This window comes from Phascolarctos cinereus, unplaced genomic scaffold (genome assembly GCF_003287225.1).
Source record: "Phascolarctos cinereus isolate Bilbo 61053 unplaced genomic scaffold, phaCin_HiC Scaffold_3;HRSCAF=262, whole genome shotgun sequence".
Classification (NCBI taxonomy): Eukaryota; Metazoa; Chordata; class Mammalia; order Diprotodontia; family Phascolarctidae; genus Phascolarctos; species Phascolarctos cinereus.
In genome coordinates this window covers 259,420,488-259,438,410 of record NW_027555736.1, presented here as the reverse complement: position 1 = coordinate 259,438,410, position 17,923 = coordinate 259,420,488, and positions in this window count along the sequence as shown.

The following is a 17,923-nucleotide window of genomic DNA, read 5'->3' as shown; positions in this document are numbered from 1 at the left end:
AAAATTAATATTATACTATTTGTGATCCATCCTTTTCCCTTCTATTTTCTGTTAAGGCCCAACTCCATTAAAGATCAGTTAGTCTCAGCATGGTGGAGCAATGAGATTGCTCCTAGCCCTCAAGGCACATGCTAGTTAATTTTGAGCACACCCCACCCACCTGGTAGACCTAATTTCTCTTTAGAATATAAAACAGAATCCAGTCTGGGCAAGCTTTTGCCTGAAGGAGGCAAAAGCCCTGTCTTTGATCTCCTCCATTAGAGTTCAGGGCAATCCAGCTCATGAAGAAGAAAACTAGCTAGAGAGATCTGGATGAAGGTGGCTTCTCTACCCAGATGCCTTAAGGCTGTTGAGTCTCATGATCAAGGCACATTTTTACCAGGATAAAGTGAAGACTTTTAGCCCACTTATCCATTAAATGTCCACCAATTAAGATTGATCTTCACTTGTCAGAGGAATTCCCTTTCAGGTGGTATTTAAGGCATTTCAGGGTCTCCCTTATCATTTTTGGTTACTGACAGAAACCACTGACCATCAATTTATTGATTACAGGCTAGCCTAATTAATAAGTTGATTACTAATTACTCAGAAACTCTGTCTCTTAGGGTTTTCATTTGTCTCAGCTGCTGAACATTACTGGACGAAGTTGCAGAATCAAGCTGTTTTCATCCATCACAAAATAATGGCACATAACTTCAGCTGTTCATACACAATATTTTATTCCCCACAACCACTCCAAACCTTTTCATTTTGCCTCTTGCCACCAATTGTATACTTCACCCCAGGGCTTGTAGAATATGATTTCTGTCAAACATGTGGCCTGTGGGCCACAACAGCCCTAGGTGGGCCAAATCAGATTAAAATGTAATCAGGAATAGTTAATAAAATAAATGGAAATACAATAAAACATAGATAATGTTAACATATTTTTCTAAGTCAAAATATGGCCTGCAGGGATTCTTATGGGTTGTTTGATAGCCCCCATTTCTATTTGAGTTTGACACCACTGATCTAGCCACAAACTCCTTCACTTTCCCTTTTTATTTCCTCATATATCAGCATCATTATTCTTTCCTTTCATCTAGTTAAGAAATACCTCTGTTGTTGACTAATCCATCAAAGGCTAAGCCATTGAATTGTTTTCTGAATCTCATTCTTACTTGCCTCCTCCAGGCAAGTAAGTCTTTCAAGCATCTTTGCTCTCTTCTGCTAAGTGTCTCCTGTAAATCTACAAACAAACACAAAGTGTACTTAAAATTTGTTTTTTAAAAAATATTTTATTTTTTATTTTATTTTCCCCCAATTACATTACAAAAACAATTTAAACATTCTTTTTTTTCAAATTTTGAGTTCCAAATTCTCTCCCTCTCTCATCATCCCTCCTTCACCCCCCATTGAGAGGGCAAGTCAAGGTTGTTTTAATTTGCATTTCCCTCATCAGTAGTGCCAGGATCCCCATGCCAAGATCATCTCTCTCTTTTTACTCCTTTCTTTTTCCTATTAGGAGACATCCTGTTTTCCAGAGCTAAGGTCCAGCAAGAAAGCTATGTCCTAAGCTTAACATAACAACAAATCTTTGTGCCTCACCCTCTGGATGATCTCAGTCACAACAAAAATCCCAGAATTGTTTCTTACTAGCACCACATTGTCTCTGAACTCAGACAAACACCCGTGGTGCCTATGTTCTGGTCATGAAGTCCTGCTATGAGTGAACTTGTCTCATTGTTATTGTTACCCCTCATTTTCAGAGCTACAGCTCACTGTGTAGCCCCTAGTTGAAGTATTGAGATTTACCCACACTACAGTGGGTCTCCTACTAGAGGGGACCCTGGCACATGTGTCTAGTTTCCCTCCTCCAGTGGAATAAAGGAAGTTTTTTGCTTATAACCACTGTTAGCTCTTTGGTTTTATTTTATTTTTTTTTTTTAGAGTTACCTATACTTTTCCTTTTGTTGTTTTTATTTTTTTAGGCAATTGGGGTTACATAACTTGCCCAGGATCAAAAAGCTAGTAAGTAACAAGTTTTTGGTCTGAGGCTGGATTTGAACTCAGGTCCTCCTGACTTCAGGGCCAGTGCTCTATTCACTGAGCCCTCTAGCTGCCCCTTACCTGTACTTTTGATAACCTGTGGGAGATCTCTTGTTGGGGTTTTTTTTTGTGTGGTTGTTGTTTGTTTTTTAGAGTTTACAGCAGATGCAGAACTGCTTGTGGCTATTTAGTCATTTGTTCAGAGAGTTGATAATTGATATCAGAAGTGAGTTAAGAAAGCGTTAGTTCCTCCTGTTCTTTCCCCAGTGCACCCTACAAAGTATGGTACCTACAGGAGCTGTTTGAGCTCCTGCTTGATTCGTACTTGGAGAGTGGCAATGGGTGATTTCCCTTCTCTGATTTCCAAGCTTCCACCTTTTGATCCAGCTCTGCTCTCCTTGGAGGACTGAAACTCTGGTTGTCCTGACTGAAGAAAGGATTCATCCGTCTCTTTTTGGCAAAGACTTTTGGCTTCTTGGATCAGGTACCTTTGTTTTTGTTTCCCTTTGGTTGTAATATGGGAAACCTGGTATTTAAGAGTGGACCACTTATAAGGCAGCAATCATCAAAACTACTGGGTACTGGCTAAGAAATAGAGTGGTGGATCAGTGGAATAGGTTTGGCATGCAAGTCAATCAATATAGTAATCTACTATTTGATAAACCCAAAGACCCCAGCTTCCGGGATAAGAACTCACTATTTGACAAAAACTGCTGGGACAACTGGAAAAGAGTATGGCAGAAATGAGGCATAGGTCAACATCTTACACCATATACCTAAATAAAGTCAAAATGGGTTCATGATTTAGATATAAAGAATGATACTATAAACAAATTAAGAGAACAAGGAATAGTTTATATCTCCTCCAATGGAATAAAGAAAGCTTTTTTGTTTATAACCACTGTTAGCTCTTTGATTTTGTTTTGTTTTATTTTACTTTTAGAGTTACCTGTGATTTTGTGTGAGCTCTCTGGTTTGTTAACAACTGTTGCAGAGCTGCTTTGGTCTTTGGTCATTTGTTGTCATGGTTAACAACAGCTTTAATTTCTTTATCTGAAAACTGTCTGTTCATATCCTTTGACCATTTATCAATTGAGGAATGGCTCTTATTTCTATAAATTTGACACAGTTTTCTATATTTTTGAGAAATGAGGTCTTTATCAGAGAAACTTGCTATAAAAATGTTTCCCAATACATATTACTATGTATTTCCCTCTATTCTGTTTGACCCCTTTATCCTATTCTTTCTCTACCGTTCATTCTCAAAAGTGTTTTACTTCTGATTTTTACCTCCCCCAATCCACCCTCCCTTCTATCAGCCCTGTCCCACCCCGATTTTCTCTTTTTTTCTTCCCCTGCTGCTTTCCTATACAGTAAGGCAGATTTCTAAACCCCACTCTGTATGTTATTCCCTCTTTGAGCCAATTCTGATAAGAATGTGGTTCACTCACTCTCCTCTATGTCACCCATCTTCCCCTCCACTGCAAGAAAGTTTTTAGAAGTTACAAATATCATTTTGCCATGTAGGAATGTAAATAGTTTAACTTTATGAGTCTTGTATTGGAAAGCCAAATTTTCTGTTCAGCTCTGGTCTTTTCATGCTTGAAAGTCCTTTATTTCATTGAACATCCACTTTTTCCCCCTGAAGGATTATACTCAGTTTTGCTGGGTGGGTGATTCTTGGTTTTAATCCTAGCTATTTTGCTCTTTGAAATATCATATTCCCAACCCTCTGATCCTCTAATGTAGAAATTGCTAAATCTTGACTATGGCTCTATAATATTTGAATCACCTATTATTAACTCTTCTCTCCCTCTTGGAAAGAAAAAAGTTTATTTAAGTCAGAAAACAAATAATTTTAGAATAAGCAAAATTTAATTTTAGAACATTTAGTCTCATTGTTGTGTTTCTTCTGTGAATAATTTAACACAACTTAGTTGTAAATTAGAAGCAAGTAATTGGAATAGAATGTAGGAAGTCTCTTAAGATAGTGATAGCCTCTTTCAAGTTAGAATCAGTAGGCTTTTCCTGCTAAAAGTCAGTCTATTTACACAACTTCTTGACTCTGTTTCTTTGGTCTAAGGCTACTTATTCTGTGAAGAAGATATTTTCCTCAAACTCCCACAAGTTTCCATTTTGGGAAAAGGTAAAGTTTTACAATTAATTTGGTATTGTATAAGAAAGCTTCTACTTTTTGCAAAGGAGAAATTCAGTGCAGTGAAGAAAACTAGCTCTGTAGACAGATTGAGATATGATTGGGATATAAAGACTTAAGGGACTGAAAAAGTAGTAAAGGTAAATGAAATGTTGAATCAAAAGCCTAGGAAGACAGCTGCAATTATAGAGTGGCAGGGCTTTAATAAAAGTCTATAAGAACAAAGAGAAAGAAAGCTTAAGGAAATTTTAGATCTCCTTAAGGAAGGAACAGGAAAATGCCTGTAAATTTGTAAACTCTATTTAAAGAAATGCTTGTTGAATTATTTTTTTAGATATCTTATGTTCTTTAAGTTTTATTTCACTAATTTAGATATTCTTATTCATGGAAAAAATAGCTAGAATTATATAACATGATTGTAAATGAGCTATTTTCTATTTAGTTACATTTACCAAGTAGAGAATATAGAAATAAATTTGTAGCATGGAATTATTTGAATGAAACATACTAAGATTCTGTCCTTGAAGGACCAATTGGATGGAATATTCTAATCTTTATGTTGGGAATATATATTCATGATTTCATTACTATGTAATAAAAGTTATGTTTGTATTTCCTATTTTTCAGAAGAGCTAAAAATATACCTTCAAAAGAAGGAGTGTGAAAACGCAAGACTGCCACATTAATCTTTGGCAATAGACTTACTGAAGGTACTAGGGTCTATATTTGGAAGTGCTGGCAGTGACTGACCCTTGGAAAATTTGAGATTTTATATGGTACCATTTATAACTGTGGATCCAAATTTGATTTGACTGACTTTTCCTAAACAAAATTGTAAAGCAACTAATATCAAGTGGGATGTATTTTTCCTATTAGGGCAGTTGTAATACTTTACCCCCTATAAATAAAAGATGTTGATTGAAAATATACTTAAAATTTGGCATTTGGTAAAATAACTATAAGACACTAAAATGAGAATTACTTTGTCTAATTGAGTGAATACTGAGATCACTGGAGATGGCTTACATTACTAAATACCTCAAACTTCAAAATTTTTTAAATTATGCTGGGTAATGATAGATTAATTGGGAAAAAATTAATATTCATACTATGGGTGATCTGTGCCCTAAATGGTAATGCTTTTGAACTCCTTTATGAATGTAAATGGATTATAGTTACTTTTCACTGGTCTCTGAATACAATTAGTACATAATGCTTAAATTGATAGAAAATGAAATTATTTTATTCTGTAAGATAATTCAGAAGTGCATTCAAATGAATTAATGTTATTTGACTGACAATAACTTATGTCTATGTTTTAAATCCATAATACTATTTTATGTTAATATTATGTTTATAATTTCTTCCATTGTGATTTTAAGAAATAATCATATGAAAAATGCTGTTAATTTGAGCTATGATATATAGAGTTTAATTATGCCTTCATAAAGTGTTTTTTTGGGGGCAGAGCCAAGATGGCGGAGTGAAAGCAGTAACTTCCTTCAGCTCTCATCCAAACCCCTCCAAATACTCATAAAAAAATGACTCAACAAATTCTGAAGCAGCAGAACCTACAAAAAGACAGAGTGAAACAAATTTCCAGCCCAAGACAACCTGGATGATTGATCAGAAAGGTGTATTGCGCCGGGCTGGGAGTGCAGTGCAGTGTGGGAGCGCAGGCCACAGCTAACCTGGAGCAGGCCTCAGAGGACTGAATCTCGGGCAGGTGTGGAGGTTTCCAGACTCCTCAATCCACCAATGCCAAAGACAGCTTAGAAGGTCAGTGGGAAAAGTCTGAGAAAGGAAGGCGGGGTCTCAGCTCCATTCCCCAAGAGACTGGCCCTGGCGGGGGAGGGGTGGTAGGGGAGGGACAGCTGCTTCCCAAGCTTCCGACCCACAGACTGAAGGGGAATCCAGTGGCTGATCAGAGAGGGATTGCAGGGATCTCTTTGCCAGTGCTGAGGCAGGAATCTCTTGCTTTGCCCGTGTTTGGATCTGGATCACAGTTCTGGGCAGCAGTGCTGGGGTGAGGAGGAGCACTGGCTTGGTGGAGCTTATAATGGCTATGCAGAGAAACCCCTCCTCATAGTTAGAGGACAGAAAGGAGTACTTGTAGTCACAGGCCAGAACAGGAGTAAACACCTAGCCCCTTATCATACCACCTTGGAAGAACTCAAAATTTACAGGTCCCTACAAGTATCTCTGAAAACAGCTACAAAAACCCCCCAAAGCTAGGGACAGTACATTCTCCACATTGGAAGCAGATTCATACCTTAACAAAGAGTTTAAAACTCAAGTAATTGGCCGGATCATGAGCAAGCAGCGCAAAAAGAGTCAGACTATATTATCTTACTTTGGTGAAAAAGAAGATCAAAACATACAACCAGAAGAAGACAACAAAGTCAAAGCTCCTACATCCAAAGCCTCCAAGAAAAATATGAATCAGTCCCAGGCCTTGGAAGAGCTCAAAAGGGATTTTGAGAAGCAAGTAAGGGAAGTAGAGGAAAGAAACTGAGAGTGATGCAAGAAAATCATGAAAAACAAGTCAACAGCTTGCTAAAGGAGACCCAAAAAAATACTGAAGAAAATAACACCTTAAAAAATAGCCTAACCCAAATGGCAAAAGAGGTCCAAAAAGCCAATGAGGAGAAAATGCCCTAAAAAGAAAAATTGGCCAAATGGAAAAGGAAGTCCAAAAGCTTACTGAAGAAAATACTTCCTTAAAAATTAGAATAGAGCAATTGGAAGATAGTGACTTTATGAGAAATCAAGACACTGTAAAACAAATCCAAAAGAATGAAAAATTAGAAAACAATGTGAAATATCTCATTGGAAAAACAACTGACCTGGAAAATAGATCCAGGAGAGAGAATTTAAAAATTATTGGACTATCTGAAAGCCATGATCAAAAAAAGAGCCTAGACATCATCTTTCAAGAAATTATAAACTGCCCTGATATATTAGAACCAGAGGGCAAAATAGAAATTGAAAGAATCCACAGATCTCCTCCTGAAAGAGATCCCCAAAGGAAAACTCCTAGGAATTTGTAGCCAAATTCCAGAGTTCCCAGGTCAAGGAGAAAATATTACAAGCTGCCAGAAGGAAACAATTCAAGTACTGTGGAAACACAATCAGGATAACACAAGATTTAGCAGCTTCTACATTAAAGGACCGCAGGGCATGGAATATAATATTCTGGAGGGCAAAGGAGATAGGATTACAACCAAGAATCACCTACCCAGCAAAACTGAGTATAATCCTTCAGGGGAAAAAATGGTCATTCAGTGAAATAGAGGACTTTCAAGCATTCTTGATGAGAAGACCAGAGCTGAATAGAAAATTTGACTTTCAAATACAGGACTCAAGTGGAACATGAAGAGGTAAACAGGAAAGAGAAATCATAAGAGACTTATTAAGATTGAACTGTTTACATTCCTGCATGGAAAGATGATATTTATAACTCATGAGACCTTTGTCAGTATTAGGGTAGTTGGAGGAAAAAAATTATATGTATGTAGATAGATAGATAGAGGGCACAGGGTGAGTTGAAGATTAAGTCATATCTGGAGAATAAAATTAAGGGATGAGAGAGGATTATACTGGAGAAGAAGAAAGGGAGAGGTAGAATGGGGTAAATTATCTCACAAAAAAAAACAGAAAAGAAAAGTCTTACAGTGGAGGGGAAAGGGGAAGGTGAGAGGGAATGAGTGAATCTTATTCTCATAGGATTTGGCTTAAGGAGGGAATAACATACACATTCAATTGGGTATGGAAATCTGTTTTACCCTACAGGAAAATAGGGGGAGAAGGGGACAAGAGAGCAGGGGGATGATAGAAAGGAGGGCAGATTGGGAAAGGGGTAATCAGAAGCAAATACTTCTGAGGAGGACAGGGTCAAAAGAAAGAATAGAATAAATGGGAGGCAGGATAGGATTAAGGGAAATAGAGTTAGTTTTTCACAACATGTCTACTATGGAAGTGTTTTGCATAACTGCACATGTAACCTATATTGAGTTGCTTGCCTTTTCAATGAGGGTGGGTGGGGAGGGAGGAAGGGAGAAAATTTGAAACCTAAAGTTTTAAAAACATATGTTTTAAAAAAATGTTTTCACATGCTATGGGAAATAAGAAATACAGGAAATGAGGTACAGAAGTCTATCCTGCCCTACAGGAAAAGAGAAGGGGAAGGAGATAAGAGAAAAGGAGAGAGATGGAAGAGAGGACAGACTAGGGGAAGGGATATTCAGAATGGATGCAGAATAAAAAAATTTTTTTTAAATAAAGTGTTTTTTTCTGTTGCTTTTGTTGATGAGTTTAATTTTTTGAGTTTGGCTTTAATTTTCTTCTAGTGTTTTAGCTTCCACTTTTAATCCATAATACTTTGTCATTGTATCAAAATTTTTCTTTTAGGGCAGCTAGGTGGCATAGGGGATAGAGCATGGGCGCTGAAGTCAGGAGGACCTGAGTTCAAATCTGACCTCAGACCAAACACTTGACACTTACTAGCTGTCTGACCCTGGGCAAGTCACTTAACCCCAATTGCCTTTAAAAAAATACTTTTCTTTTGTTCATTTGAGTGCTTTTTTTTCCCTTTTTTTTCCTACTACCTGGTAGTTTTACTTCTTTTTGTGTTTCTGTTGCCATGTTTATGGATGATATTGGAGACCTAAGACCTCTTGCAACTTCTTAGTCCTCTCTCCTCCTGAAAGTCCCTGTATACATTTTATTAAAAAACTCTTTTTTAAAGACCTCGAATGGAAAGTATTCCACAATTAATTTCTCTTGGTGTTTATCAGCATTAATAGCCAAGATTTACTTCCTTATTGTTACACTGGCTAATTTCAGCATATGCTTGTTCTACCCTGTTTTAATACATTATTGTTATCTTTTAGTACATTTTGTATTAAATTCTGACCAAATCAGAGTGACACATGGTACAGCTATAGTTTATAAATCTTCGGTGAATAAATAACGTGTTTAGGGCAAAAGAACTAAAGATATCAAATTTCTGAGAGTTATTTCCTTCTTGCTTGCCAAATCTTGTCGTTTCTATCAGCACAACATCTGATTGGTCTTCCTTTCTCATCTCTCCCCACTCCACTTCATCTTCCAGCTCCAAACATGTTTTTCTAAAGCTCAGATCTGATCATTTCATCCCTCCACAAATTCCAGTGGTTCATCATTACTTCTATGATCAAACATAAATTGTATCTGGCATTTAAAGTTCTCCACAAACAAGCCACCACCTTTCCAAACTTAGGCACAGTCATATTTGTGGTTCCTTACACTCAGTGCTCTGTCTCCCATCTCTATGCCAAGGTAGTTCAGTTTTAGTTTATGGCCATAACAGAATGCTGTCAGGGAAAATAATTTGTGCTGAGGTTGCAAAATGGGAAAAGAAGGCAATAGAGTTCCTGATAAATTGCATTACTGTTTGGACAGTAGACCTCTGGATGTTCTCAAAAGCATGTCTTAAGGACAAGAAAGAGGATTTATGTCAATACTGTGTCAACTGAAAGAAGAAGCCAGGGTTGTTTGATCAAGGGTATAAATACTGAGCAATTTAGGGGCTCTTTTTTTAAAATACTATTTTATTTTTCCCCAATTATATGTAAAAACAGTTTTAACTTCTTTTTTTTTTAAGTTTTGAGTTCCAAACTCTATCCCACCTTTCCTCTCCTCTCCACTCCTTGAGATGGTAAGCAATCTGATATAGGTTATACATGTGTAAACATGCAAAGCATACTTCCATATTAGTGATTTTGTGGAAGAAAACTGGAACCAAAATAAAAAAAAGAAAAGAAACAAAAAAAGTGAAAAATAGTATACTACAATGTGTATTGAAATTCCATCAGTTCTTTCTTTGGAGGCAGATAGCATGTTTTATCATGAGTCCTTTGGGATTATCTTGGATTATTGTGTTGCTGAGCATAGTTAAGTCATTCACAGTTGTTCACTGTACAATATTATTGTTATTATGTACAATGTTCTCTTTGTTCTACTCATTTCACTTTGCATCAGTTCATATAAATCTTTCCAGGTTTTTCCTGAAATCATCCTATTTATCCTTTCTTATGGCACAGTAGTATTCTATTACATTGATACAGCACAATTTGTTTAGCCATTCCCAGCTGATGGGCATCTCCTTATTTTCAATTCATACCCACTACAAAAAGAGCTGCTATAAATATTTTGTGCAAATAGGCCCTTTTCACTTTTTCTTTTTAATCTCTTTAGGTACAGACCTAGTAGTGGTATTGTTGGATCAATCACAGTTTGATTGCCCTTTGGGCATAGTTTTAAATTGCTCTCCAGAATGGTTGGATCAGTTCACAACTCCACCAACAATACATTAGTGTCCCAGTTTTCCCACATCCCCTCCAACATTTATCACTTTCCTTTTCTGTCATACTAACCAATCTGATATGTGTGAGATGGTACCTCAGAGTTGTTTTAATTTGTATTTCTTGAATCAATAGTAAATTAGAGCATTTTTTAAAATACTGATACTTTGATTTGTCTGAAAACTGCCTTTCATAACCCTTAATTTATCAATTGGGGAATGATTTACATATTTATATATTTCACTCAGTTCTCAACATATTTGAGAAATAAAGTATTTATCAGAGATATTTCCTGTAAAATTTTCCCCCAGTTTTCCGCTTTTCTTCTAATTTTAGTTGCATTGTTTTTGCTTGTGCATAAACTTCTATTAAATTTTAAAATCAAAATTGTCCATTTTACATTTTGTAATTCTCTCTATCCTTTTTTTAGTTCTAAATTTTTCTATTATCCATAGATCTGACAGGTAAATGAGTCTAGGCTCCCCTAATTTACTTATGGAACCATGCATTATGTCTATTATCCATTTTGACTATCTTGGTATACAGGGTGAGATGTTGGTCTAGATCTAGTTTCTGCCACACTTTTTTTTTTTCAGTTTTCAGAGCAGTTTTTATCAAACAGTGAGTTTTTGTCCCAAAAGCTTAGATCTTTGGGTTTATCAAACACTAAATTACTATGGGCATTTACTATGATGTATTGTGTACCTAATCTATTCCACTGCTCCACCACTGTACTGTTAGCCAGTACCAGATTATTTTGATGACATCTGGTACTGCTGGGTCACCTTCCTTCACAATTTTTTTCATTGACTCCCTTGATATTCTTGGCCTTTTGTTCTTCCAGATGAATTTCGTTATTTTTTTAGCTCTCTAAAATAATTTTTGATAGTCTGATTGGTATGGCACTGAATAAGTAGATTATTTAAGTAGAATTGCCATTTTTATTATATTGGCTCAATATAATTGATTATGTAATGTGTAATAATATAATTGGCTCAACTCAGGAGCAATTAATATTTTTCTAATTGTTTAGATCTGACTTTATTTGTGTGAAAAGCATTTAGTAACTGTGTTCATATAGTTACTAGGTTTGTCTTAGCAATAGTATTTTATATTGTCTGTAGTTATTTTAAATGAGATTTCTCTTTATTTCTCTGGCTGCTGGGCATTGCTGGTAATATGCTGATGCTTTATGCTGATGATTTATCTAATTTTATTTTGTATCCTGCAACTTCATTAAAGTTTTTAATTATTTCAACTAGTTTTTTAGTTGATTCTCTAGGATTCTTTAAGTATACTATCATATCATCTGCAAAGAGTGATAGTTTTATTTCTTCATTGCCTATTCTAATATCTTTTTCTTCTCTTATTACTATAGGTAACATTTCTAGGATAATATTAAATAATAGTGGTGATAATGGGCATCCTTGCTTCATCCTTGAAGCCTTCACTGGGAAGACTTCTAGCTTATTCCTGTTATAGATAATGCTTACTGATGGTTTTAGATAGATACTACATATCATTTTAAGGAAAGCTCCATTCATCCCTATGTTCTCTGGTGTTTTTAATAGGAATAAGTGTTGTATCTTGTCAAAAAGCTTTTTCTGCATCTATTGAGATAATCATTTTGTTTCTGTTGTTTTTCTTATTGATCTCATCAATTATGCTGACAGTTTTCCTAACATTGAACTAGTTCTAGATCCCTGGTATAAATCCCATAGAAATCATAGCATATGATTCTTTTGATATATTGAAGTAATCTCCTTGTTAGTATTTTATTTAAAACTTTACACCAATATTTATTAGGAAAATTGGTCTACAGTTTTCCTTCTCTATTTTTGCTCTTCCTGGTTTAGGTATCAGTACCATATTTGTGTCATAAAAAGAATTGGCAGGATTCCTTCTTTGCCTATTTTTTCAAACAGTTTATTTAGTTTTTAAATTAATTGGTTTTTTAAAAAATGTTTGGTAGAATTCACTTATGAATCCATCTGATCTTGGTAATTTTTGGGGGGGGAGGCAAGGCAATCGGGGTTAAGTGACTTGCCCAGGGTCACACAGCTAGTGTTATGTGTCTGAGGCTGGATTTGAACTCAGGTCCTCCTGACCCCAAGGCTGGTGTTCTATCCACTGCGCCATCCAGTTGACCAAGTAATTTTTTCTAAAGTAGCTTACTGATAGCTTGTTCAATTACTTTTTTCCAAGATAGCGTTTTTTAGGCATTCTGTTTCATCTTTTGTTAAGCTGGGAAATTTAAGTATTTATAAATATATTTATCCATTTCACTAAGATTGTGAAGTTTACTGACATACAATTAGGCAAAATAGCTCCTAATAATTGCTTTAATTTCCTCTTCATTGGTAGCGAATTTACCCTTTTATTCTGGATACTGGTAATTTGGTTTTCTTCTTTTCTTTTTTTAATCAAATTAACCAAAGGTTTATCTATTTTATTGGTTTTTTATATTTGTTTATTAGTTCAATGGTTTTCTTATTCTCAATTTTATTAATCTCTCCTTTCATTTTCAGGATTTCCATTTTGGTGTTTAATTGAGGATTTGTAATTTGTTCTTTTTCTAGTTTTTGGGGGGGGGTTTTAGCTGCATGCCCCATTCATTGATCTACTATTTATCTATTTTGTTAATGTAAGCATTCAGATAAAAATTTTCCCTAAAGCACTGCTTTGGCTACATCCCATAAATTTTGATATGTTGTCTCATTGTTATGATTCTTCTCAATGAAATTATTGTTTCTGGATTTGTTTTTTGACTCACTCATTCTTAAGGATTAGATTATTTAGTTTCTAATTAATTTTTATCTGTCTTTACACTGTCTTTGATTGCAATGATCTGAAATGATGTATTTAATATTTGTACCTTTCTGCATAACCTCCCTAACTTCTCTCTTCTTTATTTTTTGGTTAAATTTATCTAGTTCTGTGAAGGGAAATTTGAAGTCCCTCACTAGTATAGTTTTACTATTTCCTCCTGTAACTCATTTAACTTCTTCAAAAATGTGGATGTTAGAATATTTGGTGCATATATTTTTAGTATTGATATTACTTGTCAGTGGTACCTTTTAGCAAGATGTAGTTTCCTTTCTTATCTCTTTTAATTAGATATACTTTTGTTTCATTTGAGATGATGGTTACTACTGCTTTTTTTTTTTACTTCAGCTAAAGCATAATAGATTCTGCTCTGTCTTTATGTGTGTCTCTCTGCTTCAGATGTGTTTCTTGTAAACAACATATTGTAGGATTCTGGTTGTTAATCCGTTTTGCTATCCACTTTTGTTTTATGGGTGAATTCATCCCATTCAAATTCGCAATGATGATTACTGTGTATTTCCCTTCATCCTATTTTTTATCCTCTTTCTCTCTGTCTTCCCCTCCATACTGTCCCTCCTCCTCAGTGCTTTTTTTTAATCACTGCCCCTTCCAATCTGTCTCCCCTTTTATCAGTACCCCCCTCCCCTCCTAATTCCCTGTAGAGTAAGATAAATTTCTATGCCCAACTAAGTGTGTATGTTATTACCCCTTTGAGCCAATTCCAATGAGTAAGGTTCAAACGATGCTCACCCCCCATCTTTCTTTCATGTGAGACAATTTAACCTATTCTTTTAATCTTCTCCCAGTGCAATCTTCTTTGTTAGGGTTGTTTTTTCATATCATCACGTCCAAGTCAACTTATACCAGCACCCTCTGTCTAGTATCATCTTTTCCTGTAGGGATGTAAACAGTTTAACCTTATTGAATCTCTTATGTTTTCTCTTTCCTGTCTACCTTTCTATGCTTCTCTTGTGTCTCGTGTTTGAAAATCAAATTTTCTAGGGGCAGCTAGGTGGCATAGTGGATAGAGCTCTGGCCTTGGAGTCAGGAGGTGAAAATCAAATTTTCTAGGGGCAGCTAGGTGGCATAGTGGATAGAGCTCTGGCCTTGGAGTCAGGAGGACCTGAGTTTAAATCCGGCCTCACACACATAACACTCACTAGCTGTGTGACTCTGGGCAAGTCACTTAATCCCAATTACCTCACGGGGAAAAAAAAAAGAATATCGAAAATCAGATTTTCTCTTCAGCTCTGGTCCTTTCATCAGGAATGCTTGAAAGTCTTCTATTTCATTAAGTTTCCATTTTTCCCCTAAAGGATTACACTCACTTTCACTGGGTAGATGATTCTTGGTTGTAATCCTTTCTCCTTTGTCTTCTCGAATATTATATTCTTATGATATTCTCTGATCCTTTAAGATAGAAGCTGCTAAATCCCTTTTCCATTTGGCCAATTTTACTTTTTTAAAATATATATTTATTTATTTTTAGTTTTCAATATTTAGTTCCACAAGATTTTGAGTTCCAAATTTTCACACCGTCTCACCTCTCCCCGCACCCCAAGATGGCATGCATTCTGAATATCCTTTCCCCTAGTCTGTCCTCTCTTTCATCTCTCTCCTTTTCTCTTATCTCCTTCCCCTTCTCTTTTCCTGTAGGGCAGGATAGACTTCTGTACCCCATTTCCTGTATTTCTTATTTCCCAGTAGCATGTGAAAACATTTTTTAAAAACATATGTTTTTAAAACTTCAGCTTTCAAATTTTCTCCCTTCCTCCCTCCCCACCCACCCTCATTGAAAAGGCAAGTAACTCAATATAGGTTATACATGTGCAGTCATGCAAAACACTTCCATAGTAGACATGTTGTGAAAAACTAACTCTATTTCCCTTAATCCTATCCTGCCTTCCCATTTATTCTATTCTTCCTTTTGACCCTGTCTCTCCTCAGAAGTATTTGCTTCTGATTACTCCCTTTCCCAATCTGCCCTCCTTTCTATCATCCCCCTGCTCTCTTGTCCCCTTCTCCCCCTATTTTCCTGTAGGGTAAAACAGATTTCCATACCCAATTGAATGTGTATGTTATTCCCTCTTTAAACCAAATCCTATGAGAATAAGATTCACTCATTCCCTCTCACCTTCCCCCATTTCCCCTCCACTGTAAGAGCCTTTTCTTTTCTGTTTTTTTTTTGTGAGATAATTTACCCCATTCTACCTCTCCCTTTCTTCTTCTCCAAGTATAATCCTCTCTTATCCCTTAATTTTATTCTCTAGATATGACCTCTTAATCTTCAACTCACCCTGTGCCCTCTATCTATCTATCTATCTATCTCCACATACATATAATTTTTTTCCTCCAACTACCCAACACTGACAAAGGTCTCATGAGTTATAAATGTCATCTTTCCATGCAGGAATGTAAACAGTTCAACCTTAATAAGTCTCTTATGATTTCTCTTTCCTGTTTACCTCTTCATGTTCCACTTGAGTCTTGTATTTGAAAGTCAAATTTTCTATTCAGCTCTGTTCTTTTCATCAAGAATTCTTGAAAGTCCTCTATTTCACTGAATGACCATTTTTTTCCCCTGAAGGATTAGACTCAGTTCTGCTGGGTAGGTGATCCTTGGTTGTAATCCTATCTGCAAAACTTTTCTTTCCTCCTCAAAACTCTCATATAAATCTTCTCACCTACCATATCAGCACTGGACCCTGCCTAAATTTTACTGAGGAAATAAAGACAATTCACTCTGAGCTCCCTCTTTTCCCTGTCCTATATATCAAACTTCTCAACTCATTGAGTTACCTTGACATCAGTTCTCTTATCCTTTAATTCAGTATCCAGTGACCTTACTCCCCAATAAGTCTACATCTACTTGTACCTTTTATCCTGTCCTCTCCCATCTCTACCACCAGATTGTCCCCCACACTCCACCAACACAGTCCTTCCCTTTAACACATTTCTTGCTATCTATTGACTCCTTTCTCGCTACCTACAAACATGCTCATGTCTTCTCCATCCTTAAATTAAAAAAAAAAAGCAATCCTTACCTTAATCTGCCAATCCCTGAACTTATCATCCTAGATCTCCTTTCACAGTGAAACTCATAGAAAGAGGTGTCATTTTCTGTTGAGTTTTGTTTCCTCTTTCTGGTGGTTCTCCTATTGGTTCTAATTTTTACTTACAACATCACTAATGTGAAAATATGTTTAATAGGAATGTATATGTATAGCTAAATCAGATTGTGTGCCATCTTAGGGAGGGTGGTGGGGAGGAAGGGGGAGAAAAATTTTAAACTCAAAAGCATATGGAAGTGATTGTTGATAAATCAAAATAAATTAATAAAAATAAATAAATAATTTTTTTTAAAAAAAGAAAGAGGCATCTATACTGGTTGCCACAACTTCATCTTCTCTCAATTGCATCCCAATTCTTTGCAACAGAGCTTTCAACCTTATTATTCAAGTGAAATTTTCTTTCCAAAATTACCAATGATGTCTTAATTGTTCATTCCAATGGCCCTTTCTCAATCTTCTTTCTCCTCTTTTAATATTTTCTTTTTTAATTTATTTTCTCATTTCCATGAAAATGAAATCTTTTTACATTCTTTTTTAAATTTTGAGTTATAAATTCTCTCCCTCCCTCCTTACCTTCCCTCTCCTTGAGAAAGAAAACAATTTGATATAAATTATACATGTACAATCATGCAAAACATTTCTGTATTAGCTATGCTGCAAAAGAAAATGCAGACAAAAAAAGAATAATAAAGTTTAAAAGTATGCTTCAAACTGTCAATCACAGTTGATCACTGAACAATATTGTGGTTATTGTGTACAATGTTCTCCTGGTTTTGCTCAGTTCATACGTAATTTCTTATAGCACAATAGTGTTCCATCACAAACATAAACCACAATTTGTTCAGCCATTCTCCAATTGATGGGCACCCCCTCATTTTCTAATCTTTTGCCAACACAAAAAAAAGAGCAATTACAAATATATTTGCACATAGAGGTTCTTTTCTTTTCTTTTCTTTTTTTTTTTTGATTTCCTGGGAATACAGACCTAATAGTGCTTTTTAAGGCATCCTTCTTCTTAGTCAACTTTTGCACCTCTTTTCCATTTGGCCAATTCTATTTTTTAAGATGATATCTTCTTCACTATTTTTTGTATGTCTTTTACTAAGCTATTGATTCCTTTCATAATTATTCCCATTTCTTTTCCCAATTTTCCCCCTACCTCTCTTATTTGATTTTTTTTGTGTGAGGCAATTGTGGTTAAGTGCCTTGCCCAGAGTCACACAGCTAATAAGTGTTGGAGGGCAGATTTGAACTTTTCTTGCTATAATTCTCTTGGTGATCTCATCAGCTCCTGTGGGTTCAATTATCAACTCTATACTTCTATATATAATCTCTTCCTGGGCTCTAGTTTCACATCATCAACTGTTTAATGAACATTTCCAACTGGACACCCCATAAGCATCTCAAGTTCAACATGTACAAAATAGAACTCATTTTCTTTCTTCCAAAACCTACCCCTCTTCTGAACTTTCCTGTTTTTGTCAAGTGTATAATCATCC